The following is a 10334-nucleotide window of genomic DNA, read 5'->3' as shown; positions in this document are numbered from 1 at the left end:
TTTATCCGAAGATACTTTCTTTTCCACAGATGGCCTCAAAGCACTCCAAATATCCACTTGCAGATTCAACAAAAACAGTGTTTCAAAACTGCTGAATCAAAAGAAAGGTTCAACTCTGTGCGATGAATGCATGCATCACAAAGAAGCTTCTCAGAATGCTTCTGTGTAGTTTTTAATTGAAGGTATTTCCTTTTCCTCCATGGGCCACAAAGGGCTCCAAATATCCACATGCAGCTTCTACAAAAAGAGAGATTCAAAACTGCTCAATCAAAAGATAAGTTCACCTCTGTGAGTCTAATGCACACATCACAAAGTAGTTTCTCAGAATGCTTCTGTGTAGTTTTTATGTGTAGATATTTCGTTTTCCACAATAGACCTCAAAGCTTTCCAAATATCCACTTGTAGCTTCTACAAAAAGAGGGTTGCAAAACTGCTCATTCAACGGAAATGTTCAACTCTTTTAGATGAATGCACACATCACAAAGAAATTACTCAGAATGCTTCTGTGTAGTTTTTATGTGAAGATATTTGCTTTTCCATAGTAGGCCTCAAAGTGCTCCAATATCCACTTGTAGGTTTTACAAAAACAGTGTTTCAAAACTGTCCAATCAAAGGAAAGTATCAACTCTGTGAGATGAATGCACACATCATGAAGAAGTTTCTCAGAATACTTCCATATAATTTTAATGTGAAGATATTTGCTTTTCCACCGGAGGCCTCAAAGCAATCCAAATATCCACTTGCAGATTCTACAAAGCGAATGTTTCAAATCTGCTCAATCATAACATAGGTTCAACTCTGTGATATGAAGGCACACATCACAAAGAAGTTTCTCAGTATGCGTCTCTGTAGTGTTTACTAGAAGATATTTCCTTATCGTCCATAGGTCACAAAGGGCTCCAAATATCCACTTGCAGATTCTAGAAAAACAGAGATTCAAAGCTGCTCAATCAAAAGATAGGTTCAAGTCTGCGAGTTGAATGCACACATCACAAAGAAGTTTCTCAGAATGTTTCTGTGTAGTTTTTATGTGAAGATATTTCATTTTCCACAATAGGCCTCAAAGCACTCCAAATATCCACTTGCAGATTCTACAAAAACAGTGTTTCAAAACTTCTCAATCAAAACGAAAGTTCAACTCTGTGAGATGAATGCACACTTCACAGAGAAGTTTCTCAAAATGCTTCTGTGTAGTTTCTATTTGGAGATATTTCCTTTTCCAATGTAGGCCACAAAGGGCTCCAAATATCCACTTTCAGATTCTACAAAGAGAGTGTTTAAAAACTGCTCAATCATAAGATAGGTTCAAATCTATGAGATGAATGCACACATCACAGAGAAGTTTCTCAGAATTCTTCTGTGTAGTATTTATTTGAAGATATTTCCTTTTCCTCTATAGGCCGCAAAGAGCTTCAAATATCCACTTGCAGATTCTACAAAAAGAGAAATTCAAAACTGCTCAATCAAAAGACAGGTTCAACTCAGTGATTTGAATGCACACATCACAAACGAGTTTCTTTGAATGCTTCTGTGTAGTTTTTATGTAAAGATATGTCCTTTTCCATAATAGGCCTAAAAGGGCTCCAAATATCCAGTTGCAGATTCTACAAAAAGAGAGATTCAAAACTGCTCAATCAAAACAAACTTTCAACTCGTGGGATGAATGCACACATCACAAAGAAGTTTCTCAGAATGCGTCTGTGTAGTTTTTACATGAAGATATTTGCTTTTCCACAGTTGACCTAAAAGCGGCCTATACAGATTCTATACAAACAGTGTTTCAAAACTGCTCAATCAAAAGGTAGGTTCAACTCTGCTCAATGACAAAGTAGTTTCTCAGAATGCTTCTAGTAGTTTTTATGTGAAGATATTTCCTTTTACACAATAAGCCACAATGCGCTCAAAATATCCACCTGAAGCTTCTGCAAAGAGAGTGTTTCAAAACTGTTCAATCATAAGATAGGTTCATCTGTGTGAGATGAATGCACACATCACAAAGAAGTTTCTCAGAATGCTTCTGTGTAGTTTTTATTTGAAGATATTTCCTTTACCTCCATAGGCCACAAAGGGCTCCAAATATCCACCTCCAGATTCTACAATAAGAGAGATTAAAAACTTCACAATCAAAAGATAGGTTCAACTCTGTGAGTTGAATGCACACATCACAAAGTAGTTTCTCAGGATGCTTCTGTGTATTTTTTTTTGTTAAGATATTTCCTTTTCAACAATAGGACTCAAAGCACTGCAAATATCCACTTTCATATTATACAAAAAGAGTGTTTCAAAACTGCTCAATCAAAATAAAGTTTCAACTCTGTGAGATGAATGCAGACATCACAAAGAAGTATCTCAGAATGCTTCTGTGTAGTTTTTATGTAAAGATATTTGCTTTTCCACAGTAGGGCTCAAAGCACTCCAAATTTCCATTGCAGATACTACAAAAACAGTGTTTTAGAACTGCTGAATTATACGTTAGGTTCAACTCTGTGAGATGAATGCACGCATCACAAAGAAGTTTCTCAGAATGCTTCTGTGTAATTTTCATGTGAAGATATTTCCTTTTCCTCCATAGGATGCAAAGGGCTCCAAATATCCAATTGCTGATTCTACAAAAAGAGAGATTCAAAACTGCTCAATCAAAAAATAATATCAACTCTGTGATTTTAATGCACACATCACAAAATACTTTCTCTGAATGCTTCTGTGTAGTGTTTATGTGAAGATATTTCCTTTTCCACAATAGGAATCAAAGCGCTCCAAATATCCACTTGTATATTCTACAAAAAGTGTGTTTAAAAACTGCCCAATCAAAAGAAAGTTTCAACTCTGTCTGATGAATGCACACATCACAAGGAAGTTTCTCAGAATGCTTCTGTGTAGTTTTTATGTGAAGATATTTGCTTTTCCACAGTAGGCCTCAAAGCCCTCCAAATACCCACTTGCAGATACTCCAAAAACAGTGCTTCAAAACTGCTGATTCAAAAGAATGATTGAAATCTGTTAGATGAATGCACACATCACAAAGAAGTTTGTCAGAATCCTTCTGTGTAGTTTTCATGTGAAGATATTTCCTTTTCCACAACAGGCCAGATAGCGATCCAAGTATCCACTTGCAGATTCTACAAAGAGGGAGATTCAAAACTGCTCAATCAAAAGAAAGGTTCAACTCTGTGTGATGAATGCACTCATCACAAAGAAGTTACTCAGAATGCTTCTGTGTAGTTTTTATGTGAAGATATTTCCTTTTCCACAATATGGCTCAAAGCGCTCCAAATATCCACTTGCAGATTCTACAAAAAGAGTTTTTGAAAACTGCTTGTTCATAACGTAGGTTCAACTCCGTGAGATGAATGCACACATCACAAAGAAGTTTCTCAGAATGCTTCTGTGTATCTTTAAGATGAAAATAATTGCTTTTCCACAGAAGACCTCAAATCGCTCCACATATCCACTTGCAGATACTACAAAAACAGTGTTTCAAAACAGCTCAATGAAAAGAAAGGTTCAACTCTGTGAGATGAATGCACACATCACAAAGAAGTTTCTCAGAATGTTTCTGCGTAGTTTTTACGTGAAGATATTTCTTTGCCGCGAGAGACTTCAAAGCGCTAAAAGTATCCACTTGCAGATTCTACAAAGAGAGTGTTTCAAAACTGCTCAATCATAAGATAGCTTCAACTCTGTGAGACTTATGCACACATCACAAAGAAGTTTCTCAGAATGCTTCTGTATAATTTTTATGTGAAGATATTTCCTTTTGGAAAATAGGCCTCAATACGCTCCGAATATCCACTTGCAGTTTTACAAAAAGTGAGTTTCAAAACTGCTCAATCAAAAGAAAGTTTCAACTCTGTGAGATGAATGCACACATCACAAAGAAGTTTCTGAGAATGCTTCTGTGTAGTTTTTATTGGGAGATATTTCCTTTTCCTCCATAGGTCGCAAAGGACTCCAAATATCCACTTGAATATTCTACAAAAAGAGAGATTCAAAATTGCTCAATCAGAAGATAGTTTCAACTCTGTGAGTTGTGTGTACACTTCAAAAAGAAGTTTCCCAAAACGCTTGTGTGTAGTTTTTATTTGAAGATATTTCCTTTTCCTCTGTAGATGGCAAAGGGCTCCAATTATCCACTTGCAGATTCTACAAAAAGAGAGATTCAAAACTGCTCAATCAAAAGATTGGTTAAACAATGTGAGTTGAATGCACACATCACAAAGATGTTTCTCAGAATGCTTCTGTGTAGTTTTTATGTGAAGATGTTTCCTTTTCCACTATGAGCCTCAAAATGCTCAAATATCCACGTGTAGATTCTACAAAAAGAGTGTTTCAAAACTGTTCAATCAAAAGAAAGGTTCAATTCTGTGAGATGAATGCATACATCACAAAGAATTTTCTCAGAATGACTTTGTGTAGTTTATATTTGAAGATATTTCCTTTTCCAACGTAGGCCTTAAAGAGCTCCAAATATCCACTTGAAGAGTCTACAAAAGAGAGATTCAAAACTGCTGAATAAAAAGATATGTTCAACTCTATGAGTTGAATGCACTCATCACAAAGAAGTTTATCAGAATACTTCTGAGTAGTTGTTATGTGAAGATATTTCCTTTTCTACCATATGCCGCAAAGGGCTCCAAATATCCACTTGCACATTCTACAAAAAGTGAGATTCAAAACTGCTCAATCAAAAGCAAATTTGAACTCTGTGAGTTGAATGTACACATCACAAAGAAGTTTCTCAGAATGCTTCTGTGTAGTTTTTATGTGAAGATATTTCCTTTACCATAATAGGCCTCAAAGCGCTCCAAATATCCACTTGCAATTTCTAAAAAAAGAGTGTTTAAATACTGCTCAATCAAAAGAAAGGTTCAACTCTCTGAGATGAATGTACACATCACACAGAAGTTTCTGAGAATGCTTCTGTGTAGTTTTTATTGGAAGATATTTCCTTTTCCTCCATAAGTCAGAAAGGACTCCAAATGTCCACTTGCAGATTCTACAAAAAGACAGATTCAAAACTGCTCAATGAAAAGAGAGGTTCAACACTCTGAGTTGAATACACACATCAATAATAAGTTTCTCAGAATGCTTCTGTGTAGTATTTATGTGAAGATATTTCCTTTTCCACAATAAGCCTCAAAGCGCTCCAAATATCCACTTGCAGATTCTAGAAAGAGAGTGTTTCAAAACCGCTCAATCGTAAGATAGGTTCAACCCTGTGAGATGAATGCACACATCACAAAGAAGTTTTTCAGAATGGTTCTGTGTAGTTTTTATGTGAAGATATTTGCTTTTCCACAGTAAGCCTCAAAACCCTGCAAATACTGACTTGCAGATTCTACAAGAACAGTGTTTGAAAACTGCTGAATCAAAAGAAAGTTGGAATTTTGTGCCATGAATGCGCACATCACAAAGAAGTTTCTCAGAATGCCTCTGTGTAGTTTTTATGTGAAGCTATTTCTTTGCCATAGTAGGCCTCAAAGCACTCCAAGTATCCACTTGCAGATTCTACAAAGAGAGTGTTTCAAAACTGCTTAATCATAAGATAGGTTCAACTCTGTGAGATGAAAACAAACATCATGAAGAAGTTTCTCAGAATGCCTCTGTGTAGTTTTTATTTGAAGATATTTCCTTTTCCTCCGTAGGTGGCATAGGGCTCCAATTATCCACTTGCAGATTCTACAAAAAGAGAGATGCAAAACTGCTTAATCAAAAGATAGGTTCAACTCTGTGAGTTGAAAGCAAACATCACAAAGATGTGTCTCAGAATGCTTCTCTGTAGTTTTTATGTGAACATATTTCCTTTTCCACAATAGGCCTCAAAGTGCTCCAAATATCCACTTGCAGATACTACAAAAAGAGTGTTTCAAAACTGCTCAATGAAAAGAAATGTTCAACTCTGTGAGATGAATGCACACATCACAAAGAAATTTCTCAATAGTCTTCTGTGCAGTTTTTATGTGAACATATATGCTTTTCCACCGTAGGCCTCAAAGGGCTCCATATATCCACTTGCAGATTCTACAAAAACAGTGTTTCAAAACTGCTCAATCAAAATAAAGGTTGAACACTGTGAGATTAATCGACACATCACAAAGAAGTTTCTCAGAATGTTTCTGTGTAGTTTTTATGTGAAGATATTTCCTTTTCCACAGTAGGCCTCAAAGCACTCCAAATATCCACTTGCAGATTCTAGAAAGAGAGTGTTTCAATAATGCTCAATAATAAGATAGGTTCAACCCTGTGAGATGAATGCACGCATCACAAAGAAGTGTCTCAGAATTCTTCTGACTAGTTTTTATATGAAGATATTTCCTTTTCCACAATAGGCCTTAAAGCGCTACAAGTGTACACTTGCATATCCTACAAAAAGTGTATTTCCTAACTGGTCCATCAAAAGAATGGTTCAATCCGGGAGATGAATGCACACATCACAAAGAAGTTTCTGATAATTCTTCTGCCTTGTTTTTATGTGAACATACTTTCTTTTCCACCACAGGCCCCAAATCGCTCCAAATTTCCACTTGCAGATTCTACAAAAAGAGAGTTTCAAAACTGGTCAATCAAAAGAAAGTTTAACTGTGTGAGATAATGCACACATAACAAAGAAGTCTTTCAGATTGCTTCTGTCTAGATTTTATGTGATGATATTTACTTTTCTACCATAGGCCACAAAGCATTCCAAATGTCCACTTGCAGATACTACAAAAAGAGTGTTTCCAAACTGCTTAATCAAAAGAAATGTTCAACTCTGTGAGATGAACACACTCATCACAAAGAAGTTTGTCAGAATTCTTCTGTCTAGTTTTGATATGAAGATACTTCCTTTTCCACCTTAGGCCTAAAGGCGCTCACAATGTCCACTTGCAGATTCTACAAAAAGAGTATTTCAAAACTGTTCCACCAGAAGAAAGGTTCAACTCTGAGAGATGAATGCACACATCACAAAGAAGTTTCTCAGAATGCTTCTATCTAGTTTTTATGTGAAGATATTTCCTTTTGCACTACAGGCCTCAAAGCACTCCAAATGTCCACTTGCAGATTCTACAAAAGAGAGTTTCAAAACTACTCAGTGAAAATAAAGGTTTAACTCTTTGAGATGAATGCACACATCACAAAGAAGTTTCTGAGATTGCTTTTGTCTAGATTTTAAGTGAAGATATTTCCTTTTCTACAATAGGCCGCAAAGCGATCCAAATGTCCATTTGTAGATTCTACAAAAAGAGTGTTTCCAAACTGCTGAATCAAATGAAAGGTTCAACTTTGTGAGAAAGGCATAACACATCAAAAAAGTTTCTCAGAATTATTTTGTCTAGTTTTTATGTGAAGATATGTCCTTTTCCACCAAAGGCCTCAAAAAGCTCCAAATGTCCACTTGCAGATTCTACAAAAAGAGAGTTTCAAAACTGCACAATCAAAAGAAAGTGTTAACTCTGAGATGAACGCACACATCACAAAGAAGTTTCTCAGATTGCTTCTGTCTGGATTTTATGTGAAGGTATTTCCTTTTCTACAATAGGCTGCAAAGCGCTCCAAATATCCACTTGCAGATTCTACAAAAAGAGTGTTTCCAAACTGCTGAGTCAAAAGAAAGGTTCAACTCTGTGGGATGTAAGCACAAATCATGAAGAAGTTTCTCAGAATTATTCTGCCTCGTTTTTATGTGAAGATATTTCCTTTTCCACCATAGGCCTCAAAGTGCTCCAAATGTCCACTTGGAGATTCTTCAAAAAGAGAGTTTCAAAACTGCTCAATCAAAAGAAAGGTTTACCACTGTGAGATGAATGCACACATCACAAAGAAGTTTCTCAGATTGCTTCTGCCTAGATTTTATGTGAAGATATTTCCTTTTCTATGATAGACCACAAAACGTTCCAAAGGTCCACTTGCAGATTCAGCAAACAGTGTGTTTCCAAACTGTTCAATCAAAAGAACGTTTCAACTCTGTGAGATGAAGGCACACATCACAAAGAAGTTTCTCAGAATTCTTCTGTCTAATTTTTATGTGAAGACATTTCATTCTCCACCATAGGTCCCATGGCTGTTGAAATGTCCACTTGCAGATTCTACAAAAAGAGTATTTCAAAACTGGTCCATCAAAAGAAAGTTTCGACTCTGTGAGATGAATGCACCCATCACGAAGAAGTTTCTCAGAATGTTTCTATCTAGGTTTATGTGAGGATATTTCCTTTTCCACCACAGGTCTCAAAGTGCTCCAAATGTACACATGAAGATTCTACAAAAAGAGAGTTTCAAAACTGCTCAGTCAAACAAAGGGTTAACTCTGTGAGATGAATGCACACATCACAAAGAAGTTTCTCAGATTGCTTCTGTTTAGATTTTATGTGAAGATACTGCCTTTTCTAACATAGGCCTCAAAGCGCAAAAATGTGCAATTGCAGATTCTACAAAAGGAGAGTTTCAAAACTGCTCTATCAAAAGAAACGTTTAACTCTGTGAGATGAATGCAGACATCACAAAGAACTTTCTCAGATTGTTTCTCTCTAGATTTTATATGAAGATATTTCCTTCTCTAACATAGGCCGCAAAGCGCTCTAAATGTCCACTTGCTGATTCTAAAAAAAGAATGTTTCCTAACTGCTCAATCAAAACAAAGGTTCAACTCTGTGAGATGAACACACACATCACAAAGGAGTTTCTCAGATTGCTTCTGTCTAAAATTTATGTGAAGATAATTCCTTTTCAACCACAGGATGCAAAACGGTCCAAATGTCCACTTGCAGATTCCACAAATGATTGTTTGCAAACTGCTCAATCAAAAGAAAGGTTCAACTCAGTGAGATGAATGCACGCATCATAAAGAAGTTTCTCAGAATTCTTCTGTCTATTTTTAATGTGAACATATTTCCTCTTCCACCATAGGCCTCAAAGCACTCCAAATGTCCCCTTGCAATTTCTTCACAAAGAGAGTTCCGAAACTGCTCAATGAAAAGACAGGTTTATCTCTGTGAGATGAATGCACACATCACAAAAAGCTTTTTCAGATTACTTCTTTCTAGATTTTATGTGAAGATATTTCCTTTTCTACCATAGGCCGTAGAGCACTCCAAATGTCCACTTGCAGATTCTACAATAAGAGCATTGCCTAACTGCTCAATCAAAAGAAATGTTCAAATCTGTGAGATTAACACACACATCACAAATAAGTTTCTCACAATTCTTCTGCCTAGTTTTTATGTGAAGATATTTCTGTTTCCACCATAGGCCTCAAAGCGCTCCAAATGTCCACTTGTAGATTCTACAAAAAGAGAGTTTCAAAACTGCACAATCAAAAGGAAGTGTTAACTCTGTGAGATGAATGCACACATCACAAAGAAGTTTCTCAGATTGCTTCTGTCTAGATTTTATGTGAAGATATTTCTTTTTCTACCATAGGCCACCAAGCGCTGCAAATGTCCACTTGCAGATTCTATAAAAAGAGTGCTTCCAAACTGCTCAATCAAAATAAAGGTTCAACTCTGTGAGATGAACGCATACATCACGAAGAAGTTTCTCAGAATTCTTCTGTGTAGTTTTAATATGAAGATATATCCTTTTCCACCATAGGCCTGAAAGCGCTCCAAATGTCCACTTGCAGATTCTACAAAGGAGTTGCAAAATTGCTCAGTTGAAAGAAAGATTTAGCTCCGTGAGATGAATGCACACATTGCAAAGAAGTTTCTAAGGTTGCTTCTGTTTAGACTTTATGTGAAGATATTTCCTTTTCTACCACATGCCACAAAGCGCTCCAAATATCCACTTGCAGATTCTACAAAAACAATGTTTCCAAACTGCTCAATCAAAAGTAAGTTTCAGCTCTGTGAGATGAACGCAAATATCACAAAGTAATTTCCTTTTCCACCATAGGCCTCACACCGTTCCAAATGTCCATTGCGGATTCCACAAAAAGAGATTTTCAAAACTGCTCAATCAAAAGAAAGGTTTAACTCTGTGAGATGAAAGCACACATCACAAAGAAGTTTCTCAGATTGCTTCTGTCTAGGTTTTATGTGAAGATATTTCCTTTTCTACCGTAGGCTGCAAAGCGCTCCATATGTCCACTTGCAGATTCTACAAAGGATTGTTTCCAAACTGCTCAGTCAAAGGAAATGTTCAACTCTGTGAGATGAACACACCCATCACAAAGATGTTTCTCAGAATTCCTCTGTCTAGTTTTTATGTGAAGTTATTTCCTTTTCCACCATAGGACCCAAAGCGATACAAATGTCCACTTGAAGAGTATACAATGAGAGTTTCAAAACTGCTCAATCAAAAGAATGGTATAACTCTATGAGATGAATTCACATCTCACAAAGAAGTTTTGCAGATTGCTT

This window comes from Pan troglodytes, chromosome 22, assembly GCF_028858775.2.
Source record: "Pan troglodytes isolate AG18354 chromosome 22, NHGRI_mPanTro3-v2.0_pri, whole genome shotgun sequence".
Classification (NCBI taxonomy): domain Eukaryota; kingdom Metazoa; phylum Chordata; class Mammalia; order Primates; family Hominidae; genus Pan; species Pan troglodytes.
Note: the sequence above shows the minus strand (reverse complement) of the source record.